Source organism: Etheostoma spectabile, chromosome 23 (assembly GCF_008692095.1).
Source record: "Etheostoma spectabile isolate EspeVRDwgs_2016 chromosome 23, UIUC_Espe_1.0, whole genome shotgun sequence".
NCBI classification, from domain to species: domain Eukaryota; kingdom Metazoa; phylum Chordata; class Actinopteri; order Perciformes; family Percidae; genus Etheostoma; species Etheostoma spectabile.
Genome location: NC_045755.1, coordinates 22,694,589 through 22,720,905, shown reverse-complemented (window position 1 = coordinate 22,720,905; position 26,317 = coordinate 22,694,589). Strand labels below are relative to the sequence as shown.

Sequence of the window (26,317 nt, the reverse complement as noted above, 5' to 3'; positions counted from 1 at the left end):
CCGGTTGGGGGGAGTTCTGGCCCGGCCGGGCTGGAGCTCTCTTTACCTTGTCTATCTTGGTTTTGTTGTAATAATAGTTTTAGACAGCTTGGGACTTATTTTGATACACTAGTTAGGGCATAGAATCGCATATTGTTAGGGAGTAGTATTAGTCACATAGTTTTCAGATTTATCTATCATATAATCAAGAATATAATAGAACTAAAGGGAGACTTGGCATACAGCCCGATCCGGTTGGGGAGAGTTCTAAAGTAAAGTTACTTTACACGTTAAACTGTTACATCTCCTCTGAATCACCATCTGCAAATTTTCAAGCCTCATTGGCATGCAGACCACCATCTACAGTAAATCACTGGCTAGCTAGGCATGAGTACCTCATACCTTTTACCAGGTTCAGGAGGTTAATAGTTATGGTCAAATGAAGCTTCACTAAGCTTTCTGAACAATGTTCTTCATTTTCTGAAAGCATTCACTCAGTAGTGTTTTATTATTGGTTGTGCATCTGTGATCGCCCTAGAGGTGCTCTCAGTCCAGCACCTCTCCCGCTCATCTTTGTTAGTTTTACACTGTCCAGCATAAATCGCTGACACCATACCTCACACTCATCCATGCATACACACTCACCACTGACTAAACTGACTACCACCATCATTGAATATTTCTTTTGTCAAGGTCATATTCTCGCATTTCCTTCACCTTTGCACACGGTCTTTTGTCCTGGTTGTTTCATGGGGTCATGACAAAGCATCTAGGGTCGATCTTAGCCTTTGTGTGAGTACATATGTTTCCAGAAACATTGTTTTTATTGAGATCGAAGACCAAATTGTTAGTTTTTCAAAAATTTTCCCAACCACTGTTATAGCTTTCATAGCCTCGTTGGCGCAGTAGGCAGCGCGTCAGTCTCATAATCTGAAGGTCGTGAGTTCAACCCTCACACGGGGCAGGTGTTTTAAAACAAAAAAAACACAACTGATGCTGAAAATACAGTGACATTCAGGTGGTTGAACACTGGCACTACCGCATGAATGGACTTCTTTGGTTATTCTCTGAGATTGATGCAATGAAAGGAATTATTTAAGAGTGGTAGCAAACCAATGAAAAGGGTTATAGAGCATATGTGGTATGTCCTTGGACATTCTATCCAAGCAGGGAGATTTGAGTGCTAGCAAGATGGATGGAGGTTGCCCATTGTTCATTTAGACGTACCACCAACATTGTTATGATACAAACCTGCTTGAAAGACAGCGACAGTTCTATTTAAAGATGGAACACACATGATATGGCAGTGTCTGAAGTGTTCAGACATGTCAAATGGACAACTTATCTAGCAGAATGTGTAACTCTACACCTGAACAGGGACTTGAACCCTGGACCCTCAGATTAAAAGTCTGACGCTCTACCAACTGAGCTACCCAGGCTTCTAAAGCTATTGGCTGTGGAAAAAAACAATCTGCTGAACTACAAATTATAGTGCAAGTAAATGAAGACCATTAAGCTGTTGCCATGATCACGGTCTTCTGGACAGCAGGAGGGTAGGCCATGATTTGCACATTGCCTGAGAACACCAAATGTTATTGCACAAACTGGTTGAAAATTGGCCAAAACGGTTAAAAAGCTCAAAGTCACAACTCATCATGGCCACTAGCAGACTGTGAACATACTGCAAACCTGCATGACAGATGCCAATAGCGAGCACTTCATACATATCCTAGAATAAACCTGTTGCCGTACCCGGGACTTGAGCTGTGGTATTCTTTTTCGCTGAAAACGTTGATAGCCTAATGCAATTTTATGGCTACAGACAAATAAACTTTACTGCTAGTAGGTACAATAAAACAACTCTCCCTCTCATCAGCTTCCTCTTGACGGGAAAAATCCACCAGATGACTTGCCATCCAAGCAGGGAGATCAGCACAGAGATTTGGGTGCTATGAACATGGATATAGGTTGGCCATTGTTCATTTAGAGATACCACCCGCATTGTTATGATGCAAACCTGCATGAAAAACAGCCACATTTCTTTTTAAAGACTTGTGCATGTTACTTACATGATACAACAGTGTCTGAAAGTGTTCAGAATTGCCAAAGTGTACAACTCATTCCAGAACTCGGCCAATTTTGCTCGATTTGGCCTTAATTGTTTCTGGACATCTGTTCTTTTTAAACAGTTAAAAAGCAGGCCGGTTAGCTCAGATGGTTTGAGTGTGGTGCTAATAATGCTATACACCCGCAGACACTTTAGGGGTGATAAAATCGCCAAACCCTACGCCCAACATCATCTATATCCACCTTGTGTATGCACAAATCGGCCATTGACGCAAAACAAGTCTCAATCTCTATAGCTCTGCTTTCCATGTCTTTTGTTGCAAGGCCAAAAACATACAGTTGAAAGGTTGTCTGCTCAGCAAGTGCAAATATGAGTCACAGGTAACTGATGTGCCTCACATTCAATCTATTTCCTTCAACAAAAGCTAACTGATAAACGATTGACTTGTTTTAAATGTCTGGGAATGTGGAACAGCTCCATGCTGACTACCTGAAATAAAACCACAAAGGCCACATGCTGATTATTGGGGACTTGATTTGATGGATTTATTCTTCCTGTTGTGTCTCTGTTTGAACTTCTAATTTCAAGGTAAAGTCAGCATCCACTAAAGGTTGTGTTGTTGCTGCTGACAGACTCAGATTATTATTCTAAGTGTGTGACAACATTATGGGATGGATCAATACAGAGATAGACCTTTAGTTAAAGAGGAACATCCTTTGAGTTTAGATCCTTTAGTTTCCAACCAGACCAGAGTGGTGATTGTAGGAACAGTACAAAGATGAACCAAGACGGCTTTTCATAAATATATATTCTTTTTCTATTGACTATAGTTGTGTTTGTTATTAACAGAAATCAACCTGTCAACATTTCTATTCATCATAAAGTTCCGATGTTAAGTTTTTTACCGCCAGTTCAAAATGGAGCTGAACACGGAGGAGGATTCCTCCCTAACGGCCGCTCTGCTCTGCTCCGTGCCCCGCTGTCCGGTAATAGTTAAAGCAGATAAAAACCTAAAGAACACTCAAAAGCTTCAAGATAAAACTTTCTTAAGAAGCTTCTTCAGGTTCAAGAGAAGGCCTGTTTCCAGCCAGACTATGAATTGATTCATGAAATCCCTGTCATTAAGGTGTGGTCAGTCCCATATGGTCTAGCGGTTAGGATTCCTGGTTTTCACCCAGGTGGCCCCGGGTTCTACTCCCTGGTATTTAGCTGGTGAAGATCTGCAGCAAGGTCAGTACTGTATAATCAGAGCTGTAGTTGCCCTATGCCCTTACAAGCATGTGTCAAAAACCATATAATGTTAATAACTAGACATGATATGCATCTCTACAATCAAACATCATAAAACTATAACTGGACAGGGTGGTGGTGAAAACTTGAATCCTTACTGTCAGACTGTACTTATTGCTCTGTTTTATCAACAAGTGATGTATGTATTTATGTGCCCTGTTCCTGGCATATCATATCTATGGATGTATTCATAAAATCACTGTTATTATTCAACGTGTCAGTCCCATATGGTCTAGCAGTCTGGACTCTGCCTAAATAACCTTTACACACATTATTAAGGAGTCCTCTGGTGACTACAATCAGTAGATCTGAGAAAGCTTTCTGTTAGTTTGATTTTACATTCATTTGGCCTAAGTGGTGCCCAAAAGGTCTTGGGTGCTGCTCCTAAAGACTTCTAATAGTAAGGAAAACCCTGGACCAATGGCAGAAAACATGGAGTTAGAGCAGGTTGTTTTGCTGGGAGAACCTGCATTGGCAACATTCAGATGAAGTAGAGAAGGACAGTTTTTATTCATGCAGGACTAGAGTTCATCAGCTGAAAATTCTCGTACCGGGAGTTGAACCCACAACTTAACAACTTGTGGAACCAACCTTGAGTTGCTTAAAGATCGAGCTCCCGCTCATAAATCATCACCCAGGCGCAGTCCCTGTGGCGCAATAGGTCAGCGCAGTCGGCTGTTAACCGAAAGGATGGTGGTTCAAGTCCACCCAGGGACGTTTGTTGCTTAAATAACCTGGAGTGAGCCAACTCTGGGATTTATCCTTCTGCAGAAGACCATAGTGCAGCCCAAAGACAACACAAGTGGCCTTACCTCACTTAGAAGGCACAGTTCTGCAAACCATGTACATATAAATCTTTACGGTCATTGGTATGCAGGTCACTTGATGAAATACATAAGGCGCAACCCAACAGTTTTGTGGTACGTGCCATGCAACTGTATGTTAATGTTCAAGCTTGTTGCTGTGACCAAGAAACTACCAGCAAAATGACTGATACATCATCAGTCAGCTATTGCCTCCCCAAGGAAGCTAGCATATACACACACACACTTCCCATTCTTGTGAATGTGATAACACAGGACCCCCTGGAGGGAATTTCTGAGACATCAGGGGCTGAAGCTCAGTGATAGAGCGCACTTTCAGTCTCAATGCCCAGATGTATTTCAATATTTGAAGTGAATGCTGTATAGCCCAGCGATGGTGGTATAGTGGTGAGCATAGCTGCCTTCCAAGCAGTTGACCTGGGTTTGATTCCCAGCCATCGCAGTAGCTTTCTTTGAGTGATGTTGCTTGCTTTTTTTTTTTTTACAAGAAGTCAGCAAAAAGGTTACTTTCCCAACCTGGTTTGATAAAACATTAGATCTCTTTGGGCTGCGTGATTATGGCCAAAATTATAGATCAATATGGAGGTCACGATTAATTATCATAAGTATTTGTGGATTTTCTACCGCAAAGTGCTGGAAAGGAAGGTTTCACCATTAATTGAACCTCAGGTTAACAAGCTCCGCAAAGTGATTGATGGATGATTCTAGTTTCTTCACCAAGTTCAGGCCAAATGACAGCTGCAAGACATCACCTTGGTTGGCTTCCAGCTATATAATAGATGCCAATGGCAGTGGTGGGATTTGAAACCACACCTCCAGAGAGACTGGAGCCTTAATCCAGCGCCTTAGACAACTCGGCCACACTACCTGCAAGTATCAGCTCTCCACATCGTTACAAACACCGGCATCGTAACTAACGGAATGCTTGTTAATGTTATTGGAAAAAAACCTTTGCAAAGAAAAAGCCAATAACTTATTAAAAACTGCCAATAATGTTATCACACTTTGTCATTTTTCTCTGTCATTGATGATTATTAGAATATTGTAACCAGCATTAAGTGAGTAGGTTTAGGTCTGTGTGAATATGGGCTGAGCATTTACCTGGGCTGAACTTGTGAACATCTTCTTTTGCATATTCACTGTAAAGAGCCATTACTCCTCCAACTGTTAACTATTGTTCCAGAGACAATAGGATATACAGTTTTAGATTGCAAGGTAACTGTCCAAGACCAAAGACTTCACGAAAATACCTCAAGTGATCAAAAAGTTTGTCAAAATTTGCAGCACAGATATAAAACCACTCTTTAAAATATGTTCATGTACATTCAAAAACAAAAGTACAATCATGAAACACATACTACTTAGATGTTGCAGCCATCCTGGTCACAGCCACGGGGGGATCTGCATGTGCTTTCTTACCAGCAAGTTTCTGGAGGTTCAAATGGCATCTTTGATGGCGGCAAAGTGTATAGCTGTAAATCTGCTCCCTAAAAACAATAACAGGTCCGGCTCTTCTTTCCCTCTTTTCTCCTTTGGCTTCTTCATCACTCTTCTTTGCACTCGTTCACACTTGGACTTCTACAGGAAATAAAAGATGGCTTGTTCCAGGTCTAAAATCACTTTAAAAAAGAGCTGATGAGTAAATCAAAGCTAAAATCACTGCCTTTTTTAAACTCCAATGTGAATAGTCAACGTGTGAGCAACCAGGGGCCTGTTGCACGAAAGTAGAATAAAGATATCCAGGATAAGTGAAAAAGCGCAGCTTGACTTAGTGTGATCTGCTCATCGCGGCTTAATCGGTTGCACGTTTGCCGAGCCAGGATGAACAGGTGGAGCTATGTCAAGCCAGGTGGAGATAGCTGGGATAAGTGCACGTTCACGGCTTTCTTAAATAGACCACGGTATCGATCACAGATTTACTGATGCAGAGATGAGAAGACGCATGCGCCAAATGTTTCAACCAAAATAAAAAGATTAAGAAGCATTGTGGTGTTCCCGGTGTGATGAATATAAACTACACTACATACGTACTGTATATAGGCCACGTTATTAGTCCAGGGATGTGAGACTAATTGAGAAGGTTATGAAACCAATGTAAGCTATAATAAAAAAACATTAGGCCGACTTATTAAGGAGTAACACAAACTGTCCTTTATTAGAAAAGGATAAGCAACAAGAAAATGAAATCATGAATGTATTGGTCTCTGACCAGTCTGCCATTATTATCATCTGGGAATATCGCTGCATTAACTTAATCTTCGGAGCGCGTCCTGTAAACCTGAAGCTGAGACCACGGACGCTGCGCTGCTCATCTCTACTTTTACAGAGAGAGTGGACACTGACGTGATTCGCAGGTCTGCCGGCAGGCCACGGCCACCCGCCACCGGGCACCGGCCGCACGCCAGGCAGCCTCGACACAGTACCGTCGTACGGAAAAAAGTCCCACTCCGCATCTGGGTGCCAGTGCAACTATTCCTAACATCTAAACAGCTGTAGTAGAGTTTCACTCAAAACTCGCGACAACAGTAGTGATAAGTAGACTAATGCATGTTAATAATAATAAAGCAGAACACATGCAGAAGACAACGCAATAACTGTTAAACACGTTTATTTTGGATCAGCTGATTTGACACATGAGACTCCAGGATTAATCTTAGCCTGGCTGTTAGCCTGCTCTGGACCAGGCTAGCCGCAAAGAATAAATCTCCATGGTTACTTGGCTGGGCTTAATTCAATCTGGTTTCGTGCAACTGAGTCCAAGCTAAATTCATCCAGGATAACTTGAATATCCCGGCATAATCCCTTATCCAGGTTTCGTGCAACAGGCCCCAGGTTGAAATATACACAAGTTATGCTTTAAATAACAACATATTAAATTTAAAAGTGGGCGTGTACAGGGAGGGATAAGATGCTGATTCACATATGCACACTTGTAGATAATATATGATTTATAAACAAAATATTACTTACAGATGTGCATGCGCATGGTTTTAATAAATCTGATTTATTTTATTTTATTATACATGCAGTTTTATAAATAAGACCCCAGGTTATTTACATGGAGTCTGGTGGAGATATGCTGCTCTATACGCTAAAAGTAGTGATTATTTACATGGAGTCTGGTGGAGATATGCTGCTCTATACACACTAAAAGTAGTGATTATTTACATGGAGTCTGGTGGAGATATGCTGCTCTATACGCTAAAAGTAGTGATTATTTACATGGAGTCTGGTGGAGGAATGCTGCTCTAAACACGCTAAAAGTAGTGATTATTTACATGGAGTCTGGTGGAGATATGCTGCTCTATACACTAAAAGTAGTGATTATTTACATGGAGTCTGGTGGAGATATGCTGCTCTATACACTAAAAGTAGTGATTATTTACATGGAGTCTGGTGGAGATATGCTGCTCTATACACTAAAAGTAGTGATTATTTACATGGAGTCTGGTGGAGATATGCTGCTCTATACACTAAAAGTAGTGATTATTTACATGGAGTCTGGTGGAGATATGCTGCTCTATACACTAAAAGTAGTGATTATTTACATGGAGTCTGGTGGAGATATGCTGCTCTATACACGCTAAAAATAGTGATTATTTACATGGAGTCTGGTGGAGATATGCTGCTTATACACGCTAAAAGTAGTGATTATTTACATGGAGTCTGGTGGGTTTGGTGATGGTGATTTCGGGGCCGTTTCATGTTAAACTAAAAGAATCTTATTCTTTATCTAAAAGGTCGATCTCTGTAGGGATCCATCCCATAATGTTGTCACACACTTAGAATAATAATCTGAGTCTTTCAGCACTCTTAGTGGATGGAAACGTTCTCTTATCAAGGAGTTTAAACACAGAAACGGCAGGAAGGATAAATCCATCAAATCAAGTCACAAATAATCAGCCATAGAACTCGTTTAATTTCTTTTATTTTGTATTTAATTGTTCAACATTGCAAAATGTTTAAAACAATTCAATGATTAGTATTCTACAAATCAGATGAATAAATCAGCTGTTTGCTTTCTATTTTCCGATTTTGTATGACATCATCAGTGTCTTTACTTTCAGTCTGAACAGACCTCAACAGATTTAAAACCACATTAAGTCATAGAAAATATGAAATGTCAGACAAAGATTATTAAACGAAATTCCACAAAGTAGGAAAACATGTTAAACTACAAAACAACAATAACTTGAGAGCGTACAAATAAAAATGGCCAACTTCTAGTATGTCGGTAATGATGAAAGGACCAATTTAAACAAACATTGAATTGGCGCTTATTAAACTCCCAATGCTCAAAGGTTAGAGTTTTTGCCAACTTTTGGGAGTTTAGAAATATATAAGAGTGACAAAAATGTATTCCTAAAATTAAAATTACACTGACTTCCTGTCAGCCAAAAAACAATTTAACAAAACATTTTTAAACGTCTTAATGTTTCTCCTTTGGGCCTTCTCCTTCCCACTGTGGGTACATGTGGTTAGGGTTGGGTACCGAAACCCGGTGCTAGTACGGCACCGGTGCCTTAACACCCGGTATCTATCGGACCGAATAGTAACGGGGATTTTGGTGCTACTGAAACACCAGCGCTGCCTTTTTCCATCTAGTGGTTGTTTTTGTCATTTAGCAGCAATTTACTAAAGAAATATGTTATTAAATATTTTTTTTACATTTAATTTGGACCATATAGAAATAAACAAGCTGTTCTTAAATGTTGCTGGCTGTCTTGTTGTGCTCCCTTTTTATTTTTATTTAAACATATACTTTTAAAAAATATATTTTTAAAAGGATGGGTTCCGGTACCGATTCTGGTGCCTAACTGGTAAAGGGTTCTGAGGACAGGCAGAAAACAGTCCAGCTGATCCACAATAACATACATGTTGTTCAGAAGATAAAGTTACTGCTGGTCAGCCTTCAATGTGGAGAGTAGATCATAATATAACAACACAGCTATCAGGGCATGAGGAGGAGTAAACAGCTTGGCTCTAAAACATGTTCACAACGAGGTAGTGTGAATGCACTGGTGTTTTTTAAGGTTACCCCTCAAAGAAAAGGTTTTCCCACATTGTTCACACCAGTACGGCTTCTCTCCAGTGTGAATGCGCTGGTGAGTTTTAAGGGCATCACCACGAGAAAAAGTTTCCCCACATTGTTCACACCAGTACGGCTTCTCTCCAATGTGAATGCGCTGGTGTCTTTTAAGGTTACTACTATGAGTAAAGGTTTCCCCACATTGTTCACACCAGTACGGCTTCTCTCCAGTGTGAATGCGCTGGTGAGCTTTAAGGGCATCACCACGAGAAAAAGTTTCCCCACATTGTTCACAGCTGTAAGGTTTCTCTCCAGTGTGAATGCGCTGGTGAGATTTAAGGTGTCCCCTCTGAGAAAACGTTTCCCCACATTGTTCACACCAGTACGGCTTCTCTCCAGTGTGAATGCGCTGGTGTGTTTTAAGGCTACTTTGTGCTGTGAAAGCTGCCCCACATTGATCACAGCTGTACGGTTTCTCTCCAGTGTGAACTCTCTGATGAATCTTTAAATATCTTGATGTTGTGAAGGATTTGTCACAGTGCTGACAGCGGTGACGTTTGACTCCTCTTCCTCTCCGTTTCTATCAACAGAGAAAAACCAAGAGAGTGAGTTAGTGAGGTGCCATGCTGTAGAGTTCTATCTTAAACTAGAAACAACATTTAGAGCATGTCTATGGAACATTGTTTGACTGACGCATTACCTTTCTTAATTATCTGCCAACTTCAATATTATGGAGTTGCATTATGGGAAATATAGCATTCAGTGTTGGTTAGTTTGTGCTAAATAAACTACTTTTGATCAATTTATGTGTGGCCTCCATTTTGTTGCCAGTCTTTTGCCAGCCGGTAACAAATGGGGGACCATCCAGGATTTTTAGTGCCGGGAAAGTTGTAAATGTAACATATTCCCACAGATTTTTAGCTCTCACTGGTATCTGTAGGGGTTACCGTGTTGTCTTCATGTTGCTGGAAAAGCTCTACTCCAGTAAAGTAAATTGGAACCATTGTTCATGATAGGCATTAGGAATGAGGGGCACCAGTTGACCTTTGACCTTTTGTTTTAGGTTGTTGTTTTTGCTAAATCCAACTTGTATAGCCAGCAGTATTGTGTAAGTAAGTAATATGGTAGTGTAATGTGGTATTGTCCACACAAGCTCCATTTCCTCAAGCATTTCTGAAGCTCAGCAGAGCTTTCTGCTGTGCTCTGGAATAAAACTGCTGAGCATCACTGACGCCTCTGACAAACCCAGGTGCATATATCGTGGTCACGGACATTTAAAAAAATAGCTTTGATGTACAGTTGTGTTCAAAATAATAGCAGTCCATCACTAAACTCATAAATCATATTTTTTGGTAAAAGTGATATTTCCACAAGGCAAATCATTTACTAGTAAGTGTTGTAGAGTCCTAGAAAACCAACAGTCCTGACATGCATGCTGCTCATTCTGTGGAATTGAATCTGTAATTAAAAGGAGCATGTTCACAATAATAGCAGTTAGTGAGCTGATTGATTCTGTGAAGAAACAGGTGTCAGTTATGGCCAATAATTAATCTATATACTGTATATATACATATTTAAGGAAGGAAGCACATGTTGTGCATGCTGATTATAGTGCATTTCACACTGAAATACTCAGCAAAATGGCTCGTTCCAGACATTGCTCTGAGGAACAGAGGACTTTGATTAAAAAGTTGATATGAGAGGGGGAAACATATAAAGAAGTGCAGAAGATTATAAGCTGCTCAGCCAAAATTATTTCAAATGCCTTGAAATGACATCCAAAGCCTGACCGACGTGGGAAACAACCAAAGGACACATTGACTGGCCAAAGGAGAAATGGAGCAACATTCTGGGGACTGATGAGAGGGAAACTGTTCTTTTTGGGTCTAGGGGCCACAGACAGTTTGTCCTCTGACCCCCCTGCACTGAAATCCAGCCCCAGTCCACTGTGAAGACAGTAAAGCAGGGTGGTTATGGGATGTTTCTCATACTGTGGGGTTGGGCCTGTTTATCACATACCAGGGATCATGGATCTGTTCCAATACATCAGAATACTTGAAGAGGTCACGTTGCCTTATGCTGAAGAGGAAATGCCTTTGAAACGTGTCTTTCAACAAGACAAGGACCCAAACACACCAGGAAGGAGCAAAGTCTTGGTTCCAGATGAACCAGATGGATGTTATGGAGGAGCCAGCCCAACCCCCGGACCTCAATCCCAGAGAACACTTGTAGGGGGACATCATAAATGCCGTTTCTGAGTCCAGACCCAGTAATGCAGAGGAATTATGGGATGTAGTTCAATGGTCCTGGGCTGGAATACCTGTTCACAGGTGACTCCATGCAACACAGATATGATGCAGTTCTCAGAAATAATGGTTATGCAACTAAGTATTAGTGCAGGGATTCAAACTCTGACACATTTTTCAGATTATACAATAAACGTTTGTGTTTGTAAAGAAAAATGCAAATACTGCTAATATTCCTTTTTCTTCACTACCTGTAAAGGTGGAACACAGAGTTGATCCATGTTGGTCATGTTTTGATTTGAAAATGAATGGGCAGTGTTCCCAATGCATTGGAATTATGGAATTAAAAGCTATTCTAAGGATTTTGAGCATTATTCACTTCTTTAAAAACACTGCTGTTATTCTGAACACAACTGTATGTAAAGGTTTTACATTCAAAGGTGTAATGATTGGTCAATAGGGGGGTGCCCTAATACACCCCCCCAAATATACATGCATGTCCATTTGTCTGCGTTTGTATATCAACAGACTGAGTGAGTGAGTTAGTAAGGGGCCATGGTGGAGCGAGCTAAGTAAAAGCAGATGCATCGTTCACAGCATGTGTGAAACCCTCTGTGTGCATTCATTAATATTGAGATTAGATTTCTGGGACTCTGCAGTCTGGAGAACCCTCTTTCCTTCACTCACCTCCTCCCCCCGGACACCTTTCCTCTTGCCCTCCTTCTTCTTCTCCTCCTCCTCCTCCTCCTTGTGTTTCGGCAGGTACTCTGCAATAAGGTCCAAGTCCAGGTTTTCTTGTGGCTCCCATGTGTTATCCTCACTGGAAAGGTGAGTGCAGACAGAAGAACATCTCCTCACACTTTGTTTTTAGACAATCCATTCTCACTCTTTTTCTATTTCTTAGGTTATTTGTGGGTCTGCAACTTAGAATCAAAATACAAAACCTTCAACTCTGATGGCATGATACCATGCTGACATTTATTTGCAATATGTAAATATAGTATATATCTCAGGACCATGAACACCAAGCATTAATATTCTAGACTCATACTTACTCTGAGAACCCCTTCCATTTCAGCAGAAACTCTACTCTTCCCTTCACCACTCTGCGGTCCAAAACCTTCTCCACCACATACTCCTCCTCCTTCACTGCTGCTGCAGGCTGCTCCTCCTTTCCTGCTCTGGTCGCCAGCTTACTGTCTGCTGAGGACACCTTTGGTAGACCCAAGGGGTGGGGGGGGGGGGGGGGGGACATGCATAGATAATGATACAAGGGTTAGAAGATCTAATGGGAGGTGTGAGTGACTTCTAGCTGACCATGTTTTACTATATTCAATTCTTGTTGTCCCTGGTTTTCTTCATGACAACACAGAACGGTGTGTGTGTGTTTTTTTTTTTACAAATCTTTTCATGAATGTTTGTGGTAGATTTCTGCAATTTAACTGAGTGAATATTACATTATGATGTGATATCTCTTGCAGAATCCGCCACCGTCACCCTATCCTACTGATGTCTCTGACTGGAGGACTGTTCTCTCTCTAAGGGTCCCTGCAGTGGCCAAACTGGATGAGCAGCCAGTCTGCAGGACGCTGGTTTTGGAGGAAGGTGTTACTTCTACTTTTTGTGCTTACTTCGTCTACAACGTGGAATATCCATCTCGTCTGAAGAACACCCTGATTTTCATCCAGCAATATGTTCTAAAAATGTCTGAGGTTGGTGACCAGCCTCTACCTGCAGCCATGCCTCCACCTTTCAGCTTTCCTAAATGCTCTCGAAGAGCCTTCACACTGGGGAAGTTAACCCAGCACATCAGACTTGCACCATGCACATGAGCCACATTTTGCCATAACGTGTGGCAAAGTCTTTCCGACAACATATTTACAGGAAGCATAAAGACATTATAGTGAGACGAGCCATTGCTCATATGTTCATGAAATTGAGAGATAAATAGTGCTATTGTATTTATTCCCTGCCATGCAGCTATTCTCTGCTATTGTTGACTGTTCTCTTTGTTTTTGACATGGCAGTATGAAGATGTTAATAAAGTGTCTTTAAATGTTTTTTATATTGGACATGACATCCTAAAACATTTTTGCATTTTATTTTGGGATGTTACGTGTTGTGTTTGAGATCCTGTGAATTAAACATTTCCGTTTAAAGGACTAAAATAAATGTCTAAAATTCACTTAGTTGTTTGCCTTTTTTTCCTTTCACTTTAGGTGTTAAAAAGGAACTTTTTTGCAACTAAAAGGTTCAAAATGGCTTCGTCACTGGGGCGGCAAAACTGTACCTTTTCTACAGGTACTTTGTTGTACCTTGGTTTAAGGTACATTATTGATCCTCAAAGGTATAATGTTGTCCCTTAGAAGGTACAAACAGGTAAGGTACAAATTTGATCCTCTTATTCAAGGTACAACAATGTACCTTTGAGGGTACCACCCAGTGACGAGCTTTTGTTCCTTAAAAGGTCCTGTTTTTTTTCTTTCTGTTTTTTTGACAGTGCAAATGCTCGTATTTTGCAGCCAAAATGTAAGAGTGTGCATCTGAATTTTACATCCAGTCGCACATGTGACACCAGTAAATTTGCCCTCCAACCCACATTATTTTTTTTTTTTTACACATTAAACATGGAAGGGGCACGTCAATCAATCTGGAATCGGTGGCAGGCCAATGAGCGTGAGAAGGATAGGGAATGGCCAATAATGTGTGTGTGTGGGGGAGGGGGGGGTCTGCTAAAGACATTGGCAAAGAAGATGATGTGTAGTAACAGCTGATTAGGAGTTAGCCTTCGCCTGGCTCCGCCCTCCTATGTACTTCTGCCCCTCGGGTGGGGGGTGGGGGGAAGCAGCACCACCAAGTAATGTGTAGTTAGGAGTCTGGTGCGTTCAGTCTCGTCCACATGGTGAAGGATGGTATAAGGTGGAAGGTCTACAGTTCATTATTAATTAACAACGGTATCGGGTATTGACAGACACACAAAGCCCAGGCATCGGGACCGGGACTGAAAAAGTCAGATCAGTGCATCCCTAAATAAAACTGGCAACAACTTGGTCGCATCAGCTGATTTGCAGCAGACATTTCATTTCCAGAGTCAAATTCCAGCAGGAGTCCTCTCAGGACAGATCTAGTATGTCTACGCCACATTGTCTACTTTACAAAGAGACAACCATTTGACACGAGCAAGCATTTGGTGGAACAGTGGCCGACACCAGGGCCAAGCCAGGAAGGTTATATGATAGGAGAACACTGACCTGAACATGGCTGCTATCAGAGGCCCAGTCTGCTGCTGGTCTTCTGGGGACCTCTTTGCTCCGCTGCTCCTGGTCCTGCTTGTCCTCCTCCATTCCTCTCTGGTCCTGAAGTCCAGCAGATCTCCACTGTGGCTTCTTACACCGGGAAGAAATCTAAAGGGAAAACATGGACTTTGGAGTTAACACACACAACTTTATTAGGTCATTTCCCCTCACACTGCTACGGTGACCCACACGGTTCAAAACACACACACACACACAACAGATACAACACACACACACAAAAGATACAACACGCACACACAAGCTGGAGGAGCTGACGGCGCTGACCCGGCTGCAGAGGGAGTAGCGAGGGTGCAGCCTCATGTGCTTCACCGAGACGTGGCTGTGTGAACGTTTGCTGCTGCAGCTACAGATCAGATTCACACTGTTGTCTCTCAACTTCAAAACCAGCACCCCCATTCCCTCCTCCTCATCTCCGGGGACTTCAATCATGCTTCCCTGTCCTCTGCTCCCCCTTCACCCAGTATGTTAATTGCCACACCAGGGGCGTCACAACTTTGGATTTACTGTATGCAAACATCAAAGATGCATACACCTCCCCCCTCCCCCCGCTCGGCCACTCAGAACACAACCTGGTCCCAGACTACCCCCCTGTGGGGACCAAACAACAACCTGTGGAGAGGCTTGTTAAGCAGTGGTCTGAGGAGGTCAGTGATAGGCTCAGAGACTGCTTTGAAACTACAGACTGGGAAGCACTCTGCCCCCCCCCCCCGGCACCGACACTGACAGCATGACCAAATGCATCACAGACTAGATGAACTTCTGTGTGAAGAACACTGGGCCCTCCAAGTTGGTCTTATTCTAACCCCAACCGTCTTGTCAGACGCCGCCTACCAAGAGCCTGGGTCTGACCGAGGTTTCTGCCTAAAAGGAAGTTTTTCCTCGCCACTGTTGCACTGTTGCTTGCTCTGGAGGAAACTACTAGAACTGTTGGGACCTACTCTATCTGTAAAGTGTCTCGAGATAACTCTTGTTATGAATTGATACTATAAATAAAATTGAATTGAATTGTTTTCCCAACAACAAACCCTGGGGGACCTCTGAGATTAAGGCCCTGCTGAATGAGAAGAAGAGGGTCTTTGCATCAGGGGACAGAGGGGAGCTGCACAGAGTCCAGAAGGAACTCCGGCTCAAGATCAGGAGGGGGAAGGTCATCTATGGGAGGAAATTAGAAAAGAGTCTGGAACAGAACAAGGCCAGGGATGTCTGGAGAGGGCTGCAGAACATCTCAGGCCACAGCAGAGGTGTGGGGGGGGGAACCAAGCCAGCGGAGACCAGGACTGGGCAGATGAGCTGGATCTGGTTTTAACAGATTGGACTCTGCCTCCTCGCTCTCTTCACCCCCCCAGCCCCCTCTTTCACACCTCCCCCTAACTCCTCCCCCCCAGCCTGCCACCTTCAACGACCCTCAACATCAATATTACAATAAGCCCACCAGCCCCTCCCCCCCTCGCCCTGCTCAACACACACACAAATGCTACAACACACACACACACACAAAAGCTCTACATCACACACACAAATGCTACAACACACAAAGACACACAAGCTACAACACACACACACACCACAAGCTACAACACACACACACAAGCTACAACACACACACACAAACGCTACAACACACACACAAATGCTACCACCACACACACACACACACACACACACACAACACACACACACACACACACAACACACACACACACACACACACACACACACAAACGCTAAAACACACACAAATGCTACAACACACACACAAATGCTACAACACACACACAAAAGCTACAACACACACACAAAAGCTACAACACACTGGCGTGTAAAGGGCAGTTATCAAAGTGTTTACCTGAGTGTGTGCGGGTTCACCTGGAGCTCTGTCTTCTTAAAACTCACTAATAACAAAGAACACAGCTCTCCCGCCGCCAGCCCGAGATCACAGTGAAGCAGCGAGACTTCCGGTTTCCTCCAAGTCAGGGTTTTTCAGAATAAAGTTCAAAATGAAAGAAGGTCGCCACCTGGAGGTCAGGAGAGGAACAACAGCTCCACATTCACTTAATGAATCAGAGGTGGACTGGGACTGAGGACAATTACTCAAGTACTGGACTTAAAGCCCATGTTGCAAGTTAACCACCACTGTTGATTACAAAAAGCACTCAAGATATGTTTATCATTTTTAAAAATGTCTCCAAATAGTGTTAAAAGTTCGTTTTTGGTCATTTTTGGTATTCGCGGGTTTATTAAGTCAATTCGGCAATGACTTCACACTGGGGAGAGAAGTCTCAGCCTGGCACTAGAACTACGGAGACTGACTGGGATGAGGAAGAGGAGGAAAGGCCAGCAGCTGTATAATTACAAACCTGACAGACGTGAGAGGGCAAATGAGGAATTGTCAAGATTGTGGGGAAGTCTCCATCATTTATCTCCTTTATTTAGTAGGTCAGAAATATATTTTGTAAGTATTTTATTCATAGCATGATAGTCGACGCAAGCTTATTTTATTCCAGATGCGAGCTTTTATTTTGAAAAGTAGAAGCTCGGGGATAGCACCAGGCGGGACTGCATGACGTGGGATGCTCCAGGCTGCAGCCATACACTCTTGGACCCAGTCAGTGTGAGAGAAGTCCCCCATCAGATGATGGAGTTCTACTATCTGTCCACTAGATGGAGCTAACTGACCATCTAATGAGCTAAAGATCAGCAACTTGTACAGCAGCAGGTATCTCTCCAAGGGGCCTCCGTGTGACATATACATCGACGTATACATTGTACATTTAGCTTTTAGTACTTACTACCTTGATACTTCCTCCACAACAACCCCTGTTTCTCATGTGGCTCCTTGGGAAAAAGAATTGCCCCCCCTTTCCCTAGGACTACGTATGTAGGAGACAGGCTAAATTATTCACAACGTCTGCTCATACGGGCTGTTTAGGTGTGAAGAAGCTAGCTGCTAGTCTGGGCTGTGTACATTAGCTGTAGAAGCTAGCTGCTAGTCTGGGCCTAACCCTAGTTAGCGGAGCGTCTGTTCCCTGGAATGTTGTTGTTTCTTCATTTTTTTTGGAGCTGGCACAGCATCGTGAAAACGTTGATCTACTGTCAGCTGTTGTCAGAGGACGCAGGGGAGGGAAACAAGAAATAAAAACACAAACTCTCAAAACCCAAACTGCAGATCCGCTCACTGACAGTCATGAAGTCGTTTCCTGTATATCGGTAGTTTAATGTAAAAGAAATACAGACACTTTAGGATCCTTTTCTGTGTGAAAGGGCCGCACACACCTCGTAAAAAACATACAGACTATTGTGTTAGTCCGCTTGTAGAGCAGATAGTTAAGTTCTGGCTGTAATAGGCCTGTGTGGTTAACTCAGCTGCAAACCCCAGTAGTAGATCTCTATCTTTGGTTGGTCTGGAGTCCGGTACGTCATACGCACCACCACGCTGCTCTCTGCCCGCTGTCGCCAGTTTGGTGATTCTGGTGAAGCGTAGTGTTGAACATCAGCTCCTCTTACGTTACGCGTGCAATGGAGCCGGCCTGCAGAGTTAAAACACTTCTATTGGAGGATTATAATATAATATATGGTCTATTGGTGAAGCATCATTAATCACTTTAAGACATTTTGTCCCCACCGGGCCTAAAATAATTCAGCAGAGTCAGGGACATGTAGACCAGAAAGGGGGTAATCCCATAGGCCGTTAATATTAATAATATAATCAGTATCTATACAGTCTATGGGTAATCCCATGCATCCCCTTTATTTCTTTCAGCTAGAATATAAAGCTTCCAGCATGAAGCATATCCCACAATCCATTGCAACATGACGTCACACAGGTGGGACGCCGCCTGTGCTCCAGAGACCCGTCGACAAATGTGAGTAGATATTAAATTAATTTCTAACGCCGCTGCTTTTGCTGTGTTGATTTGCGAGCTGCAGTCAGGAGAAAGATGCTTTTATTGTTTTAATTTGGAGATATTCTCCTCACCCGAGTGGGAGGGAGCGGTGCATGTAAAGGTAAATGTCAGACAAAAACAAGTAGGGTTAAAAATATATATTAAGGTAGTAAATATTAACAGCTAAATGTACTTAAAGTATCTTGGAGAGATACCTGCTGCTGTACAAGTTGCTGATCTTCAGCTCATTAGATGGTCAGTTAGCTCCATCTAGTGGACAGATAGTAGAACTCCATCATCTGATGAAACTCAGTACACAGAGACCTCAAACTGTCTGACAACAACAGGAAGGTGACAAATGTGAAGGAGGATCAGTCATATCCTGATCATCCAGACAGATTTGACTGCTGGCCTCAGCTGCTGTGTAGAGATGGTCTGACTGGTTGCAATCAGGTTTTATGCCCAACAGGCATATCTCCAACAACATTAGACTAGTCTTAGATCTAGTTGACTATTCATACTTAATTTCAGAAGACAGCTTTGTTCTTTTCCTAAATTTTTTCAAGGCTTTTGATACAGTAGAGCATCATTTTCTCTATCATTCTCTGAGGAAGTTTGGCTTTGGAGATTTCTTCTGCAATGCAATCAAAACTCTCTACAATAATGCAAATTGTTCCATTAAGCTTAAAAACGGATCCACGCCCAGATTTGAAATTAAGCGTGGAATTAGGCAGGGATGCCCTATATCACCCTACCTTTTCTTGCTTGCAGCCCAACTGTTATGTGAACACATCAAATGTAGTCCATTGCAGGGTATTTCCATCGCCAATAGGACAATTATTTTAAGTCAACTGGCAGATGATACAACACTGTTTGTGAAAGACAGTTCCCAGGTTCCTCTAGCAATCACTATAATAGAAGTCTTCAGCAGAGCTTCTGGTCTCCGCTTAGATCTCAAAAAGTGTGAATTACTAGCACTTAAAGATTGTGATGTTGACTTAATCGCTAATATCCCTGTGAAAAACAGTATTAATTACTTAGGACTTGTTATTGATAAAAATGAACTCCAAAGATGCAAGATTAATTTAACTCCAATTGTTGAAAAATACAAAAAGAAATTCAATCTTTGGCTGTTACATGACTTATCATTAAAAGGAAGGATTCTTCTCTCGAAGGCTGAAGGTATATCAAGATTAACATACGCTGCACTATCTTTATATGTAGATCAACAAATGTGTAAAACGATAGACAAGGTCTTATATGATTTTGTGTGGAAAAACCGCACTCACTATCAGAGAAAGTCTGTTTTATGAATGAGTACAGTAAGGGTGGCCTCAGTTTTCTAGATTTTACTACCTGAATACACCTTCAAAACTAATTGGATTAAACGTTACTTAAATTGTCCAACTTCCTTGTGGAATTTTATTCCCCATTATGTCTTCTCCTCAGTAGGTGGTCTCGAATTTGTTGGTATGCACCTATAATATTGACAAAATTCCTCTTAAACTTTCTTCATTTCATAAACAAATGTTTCGGTTGGTCTTTGATTTACAAGCATAATTTCAGTCCTCACAGGTTTTATATTTGAAACCAACAGATACATAGTATAAAAACAAATCAATTTCTTTCAACAGTGGGTCGACAACAACATATTGCTTGTATCTCAGTTACTCAACCAACGTGGTCAGCTTTTTAATTATGTTGAGTTTATTCATCACTATGGCATTCCTGTCTCTCTGAAGGACTTCTCTATTGTTCTTGATGCAATACGCCAGCTGTGATTGCACTCTTTAAAGGTTTTAATGGAGTCGATGTTCACCCCACAATGTTAAATGTGAATGAAACAATTGCTGGAAAAATCTGTTTTTCTACAGTCTAAAAGCAAGAATAAGGCAACTCGTCAACTCTTTCTACACGACGTTAGGAGTGCACTGCTGCTTCATGCGTACTGGTCTTCATATGTTGAAGTGATTTGTTGGGAAAAGGTTTGGCTATTGCCGCACGTTTTTCTTAACCAACAAAGTTAAAGAGATATCCTTTAAAAGCTTCACAGATTCTACCCAACTAACCATTATCTGCAGAAAATGAAAAAAGACATTAATATCAGCTGTACTTTTTGTGAGCGGAATGAACACTGGTTCACTTATTTTGGTCTTGCCAGTACACCAAGAAACTTTGGAGCAGGTTATCACATTTTTTTGCTGATCATATTTACCCTCATTTTACATTACACTGGGAAAATGTATTGTTTGGATTCACTCAACATATGGAAAGCTTTATCTGAGTATTACACAATAAATCTAATTATTATTTTAACCAAATTTTATCTGCATAAATCGAAGGTTTTGAAAAAGAAGCCAAGCTTTTTTGAGCTGGCTCTTAATCTTAAACAATACATTGCCTCCATTTCCACCTGTACGAACAAGAAAGCTGTCAGATCATATGACCTCTGTAAGCTTTACACAATATTTGTATGAAGTGGTTTGCTTATTTTATTTATTTTTTTCTTTATTTTTTTTTCTTTAGTAACCCCCTGGCTCTTTTAGAACATAGACTTCTGAGATGTACAGGAAATGGTTCTTTCTACTGTATGTCCATATTGTTCAATAAATTTGAAAAAAAAAAAAAGGTTTTATACACTCTCAGCTTTCATGTAGTCCCACCATGTTTTCATCAGAACATGCAGGGCCTCACAAAGCAGTTCAGTCTTGTAAGTTTGAATTGATATGCACTATAGGGACTCATTTTGACATAAGATACAGTTTTAACAATAAAACAACACGTAGCCTATAAAAAAAAAAAAAAACTGCTGAACAGATTTGTTTTCATAAATCACATGTGTGAGCGTGCTGGCTCTGGGAGGCGGGGCTTAACTCTGTTATTCATGAGGACTGGCTCCCTCTATCACGCGGAACGGGATTGGCTACAACTGGCTGATTGGCGTGTTGATAGCCAATGAGAGCTGTTTCTAAGATGGCCGCTCAGAGAGATGACGCAGCGTATTGGCGCTCACAGTGGAGCGCTTGCTGGACGTCGGGGGCTGTCCCGGGGTGAAAACTAAAACAGAAAAAGGCGGGGATAGTTTGATTGTGTAGGCAGAACATGAGGAATACAAACATACCCAGCAACACGGTGCAGGCGAGGAGACGGAACGAGGTCGGCACATGAAGTTAGCAGCGAGTTAGCACGGACTCTACAGGACGATACTCCCAACCTGGATGAATTCTTTACATCTGGGGACACTTCCGGACTACAGGATATTAATAACCAGGAAAGGACGGGGGGGTGAAGGTTTAGGAGCGCCTACAGGTAGGGAAGAGGCATCATTTTCTCTTTTCTTCTTCTTTTCTTCAGTATATGAGCACTAAGGTAAGAATAATGTTCCAGTAAATGAAGTGAAGGTTGAAACTGCAGAGAATGGACCAATCAGACTGGAGAGGCTGTTCCGTTTCATAATGATAGACATGGCCCAGCAGCACAAGGCTTTGAACGCACCTTTGTTCCTTTGATGTTGATCGTGTTATGTGCCTTCTGGTTTTTCCCCTCCAGGGGCCTACAGCCAGACTAGCTTCACCTCCTCGTTACTTTTCCGTAATATATGTAGGGCTGCACGATTATGGCCCAAATGATTATCATGATTATTTTGATTAATATTGTGATCACGATTATTATCACGATTATTGTTGATTTTAACTAAAACAAATTTTATGTCACATAAGGTATTTATAACTCTTTTCACATCCAGATTATGCTACACTCTTCTTATGTTGAAGTTATATGTTGCACATATACAGCTGTTACACTGGAAATGAAAATCTGAAATAGCCTAAGATATATTTAAAAAAAAAATGTATCTACTTCACTTGTTTTAAACAATAACTGATTAAAAGAGCTAGGAAAAGGGCGGGGTGCGATGGAAGCTACTCCAGAGAGACGGCTGACTGACTCATTAGGAATGCATGGGGGGGGGGGGGGGGGGCGATGGCATACTCACAGAGAGATGGGGGGAATGGGTCTCACACGCTGTTCCTCTACGAAGACAGGTTTGCCTCTCATGCTTAACAATATACAGCTGCGTTGATAACAATTAAAACTGTAGACAAATGTCAGAAGCGTGACACCGTGCAGTCGCCGCTCTGTCTCTGTAGCTGGGGAGCCTGTGTTAGTGAATGGGGGGGCAGGGCTTCGCAGAGAGTAAGAGGAAGAACCAAACACAGGCCCAGCTTTACAGAAGAAATGTTTCATGAAACGCAAAATTAAACTATATCAATATAAACACATTGCTTCATTAGTGGAGAGGCAGCGGATGCGACTAGAGGAAAAATATTACTCACGCCCTAGAGATCTGTAAGCTAACAGACACTACTAGCCCCCTAGAGCCCTATGAGCTAACAGACACTAACTAGCCCCTAGAGCCCTATGAGCTAACAGACACTAACTAGCCCCCTAAAACCTGTAAGCTAACAGACACTAACTAGTACCCTTGAGCCTGTGAGGAACAGACACTACTAGCACCCTAGAACCCTGTAAGCAACGACACTAACTAGACCTAGAGCCCTGTGAGGAACAGACACTAACTAGCACCCTAGAGCCCTAGAGCTAACAGACACTAACTAGCCCCCTAGAGCCTATGAGCTAACAGACACTAACTAGCCCCCTAGAACCCTGTAAGCTAACAGACACTAACTAGTACCCTAGAGCCCTGTGCACTAACAGACACTACTAGCCCCCTAGAACCCTGTAAGCTAACAGACAATAACTTGCACCCTAGGAGCTGTGCGCTAACAGACACTAACTAGCGCCCTAGAGCTCGGTACGCTAACAGACACTAACTAGCACCCTAAAGTAGGGTGACCAGACGTCCTGGTTTCTGGGACAGTCCCAGTTTTGGTGACCTGTCCCCGGAAAGGCCCCGGTTTTCACTGTCACTGACAGACCCGAAATTGGAATGAAAGAAAGAAAGAAACCAGTGACCAAACGTAGCCGATAGTCGCACCCCTTCCCCTGCAGGCTCAAGACTAAAGATTACAACACTCTGAGGTAGGGCTGCACAATTAATCCAATTTTTATCGCGATCACGATTTTGACTTCCCACGATCAAATTTGCGTGATCGAGCGATTTTTTTTTTTTTTTAAAGCGTCATTTCATAGAACGCTCCGGGTTTTTTGCAAAGCCCATTTACCGCTCCGTTAACCTGTCTGATCATGAGCCAGTCAGAGTAGTTCCCTGCACCGTGCAGCTTAGTTTCTAGATGTAGACAGTCACAGAGGACAGAGTAACTGGAGGAAAACTCAACAGATAGCAGTCGGTTATACGTCGGGTCTTAAGGTTTACCAGTTTACCAGTAAACGCAACATTTTGCAACAGCGGTAACCGGTGCTAGTTAGCGTCTGTTAGCTGTTAGCTCCTCTAAGACGCACCGGTGCTAATGTCCTCGCATCCGCTGCAATGCTGTTTATATGGATATGGGTTGATTTTGCGTTACGTGACCCATATCTTCTGTAAAGCTGTGCCTGTGTTGAATCTCTCCTCTTACTCTCTTCCTCTCCGCGCCGGCCACACAGCGCCGTCCACACTTCTGACATTGTCCACAGTTTAAATTTTTTATTGACACAGCTGTATATTGTTAAGTATGAGGGGCAAACCTGTATTTGTAGCAGTGTTTCCATGGTGACTCTGCTATCACGGCCGCCACGGCGAAAGTACACAGAACAAGTTATTGAATGCAACTAACTTCAGTTGGTAGAGTAACAGCGTGTGAGACGGAGCCGCTGGACCTGGGCCAGAGATGTGACCCATGGCCAGAATATCATAGTTAATAAAAATGCAGCGCAGTGAAGATACAGACATTTCATACACACGACGTGTGGTCCGCCATTCAAGCCGTGCTGGACCCGTTCATAATGAGTCAGCCGTCTCTCTGTGAGTAGCGTCCATCACTCCCTCTCGCAGTTATAAACAGCCTACATGACAATAAAATTTGTTTGGTTAAAATCAACAAATAATCGTGAGAATAATCGCGATCAAAATTTTGATCAAATAATCGTGATTATCATTTTGGCCATAATCGTGCAGCCCTACTCTGAGGTATAAGAAGTAGCAGCAGGGGTGATTCTAGGATCAGACCTGACATGAAATGTTATCATGTTTACAGCTAGTCTCATTTTGTTTGAAATACTTTGAACGTCAACAAGAAGTAATGTCACCCAACATTGCTTGGAGCACCTTTAAAATGGACAAAATGTTCTTACAGGGCGGCATGCCCATGGACCCTCCTGGGTGGGCTTGTGCCCCAATGCAGCTTTAGGTCTTGTGATGCCCCTGGGGCTGTGTCCCCGTTTAAACTTTTACAAAGATAAAGATAAAAACATAACCTGTTTTGGAGGTATTTACGCTTCTGAGCTGAAAATGTCCCCGGACTCCTATGGATTGGTCCCCTCATCAGCCCTTGCATTTTCTCCATTCTAACAGAAGATTTTAATCTAGTAAAACATTAGACAACAACACTAGAATAACTCACAACTCCCATTAGTTCTTCTAACCCTTGAATCATTTCTCTGCATGTCCCCCCCCCCTTGAGCCTACCAAAAGCACCTTTAGCAGACGGCAAGATGGCGACCAGAGCAGGAAAGAGTGCAAGAAAGAGGAGGAGAGGAGGAGGAGGAGGAGAGCAGCAGTCTGCAACAGCAGTGAAAGAGGAAGAGGAGGGTATGTGGTGGAGAAGGTTTTGGACCGCAGAGTGGTGAAGGGAAGAGTAGAGTTTCTGCTGAAATGGAAGGGGTTCTCAGAGTAAGTATGAGTCTAGAATAATAATAGTTGGTGTTCTTGGTCCTGAGATATAATATATTTACATATTGCAATAAGTGTCAGCATGGTATCATGCCCTAAAGTTGAAGGTTTGGTATTTTGACACTATGTTGCAGACCCACAAAGAACCTTACATGATGGCAAAGAAAAAAGGAATAATAGGAATGATAATTAGAGTGAGAATGGATTGTCTAAAAACAAAGTGTGAGGAGATGTTCTTCTGTCTGCACTCACCTTTCCAGTGAGGATAACACATGGGAGCCACAAGACAACCTGGACCTGGACCTTACCACCGAGTACATGCAGAAACACGAGGAGACGGAGGAGAGAAAGAAGAAGAAGAAGAAGGGGGCAAGGAGAGGAAGGTGTCAGGGAGGAGGAGGTGAGTGAAGGAAAGAGGGTACTCCAGACTGAAGAGTCCCAGAAATCTAATCTCAATATTAATGAATGCACACAGAGAGTTTTCACAAATGTTTTTAGGATTTATATATTATACCGTAATTCCTCAAAGAAAAATTAGTAGTCACTAACTGCGGCCCTCTGATAGTGCCGCGGGGGGGCAACACGGATAAATAAAGGCCGGGAAAAATCAGTGTGGATAATCTCCTCGGTTGTCTTTCATATAATGTGCAATCATGTTTACCGTAAGTACCATTTCTACCAATTTAACTCCACAGATTCCAAATATATACACTTTGCTTTTCTGGATTATGGTTTTCTGTAAAGTATTTTTTGTGATCAAATTTTATTTTTGATCTAATTAAGTAACAAAGAGTGCCAACCAATCCCCTGAGTCTGAGAGGCTGATGACCACAGAACTAGATCAAGTTCAACTGGGAGTCAAACACTCACAAAGAAAAGTTTCCAGCACT

The 26,317-nt window shown here is 42.3% G+C and overlaps 1 long non-coding RNA gene and 4 other non-coding genes across 5 annotated transcripts; 3 read left to right on the top strand and 2 right to left on the bottom strand.

Moving 5' to 3' along the window:
• The first annotated feature begins 870 nt into the window (after window positions 1-870).
• On the top strand, window positions 871-943 carry trnam-cau (transfer RNA methionine (anticodon CAU)). Its single transcript has one exon. It is a non-coding gene; the product is annotated as a tRNA-Met (tRNA).
• Window positions 944-1,345: 402 nt separating this feature from the next.
• On the bottom strand, window positions 1,346-1,418 carry trnak-uuu (transfer RNA lysine (anticodon UUU)). Its single transcript has one exon. It is a non-coding gene; the product is annotated as a tRNA-Lys (tRNA).
• A 2,562-nt stretch (window positions 1,419-3,980) lies between these two features.
• trnan-guu (transfer RNA asparagine (anticodon GUU)) lies at window positions 3,981-4,054 on the top strand. Its single transcript has one exon. It is a non-coding gene; the product is annotated as a tRNA-Asn (tRNA).
• Window positions 4,055-4,531: 477 nt separating this feature from the next.
• Window positions 4,532-4,603, top strand: trnag-ucc (transfer RNA glycine (anticodon UCC)). The gene has a single exon. It is a non-coding gene; the product is annotated as a tRNA-Gly (tRNA).
• Window positions 4,604-9,755: 5,152 nt separating this feature from the next.
• On the bottom strand, window positions 9,756-19,937 carry LOC116672915 (uncharacterized). The gene is made up of 3 exons (XR_004327684.1): window positions 19,927-19,937; window positions 14,688-14,750; window positions 9,756-9,770 (listed from the first exon to the last, which is right to left on the bottom strand). It is a non-coding gene; the product is annotated as an uncharacterized LOC116672915 (long non-coding RNA).
• Between the last annotated feature and the right edge of the window lie 6,380 nt (window positions 19,938-26,317).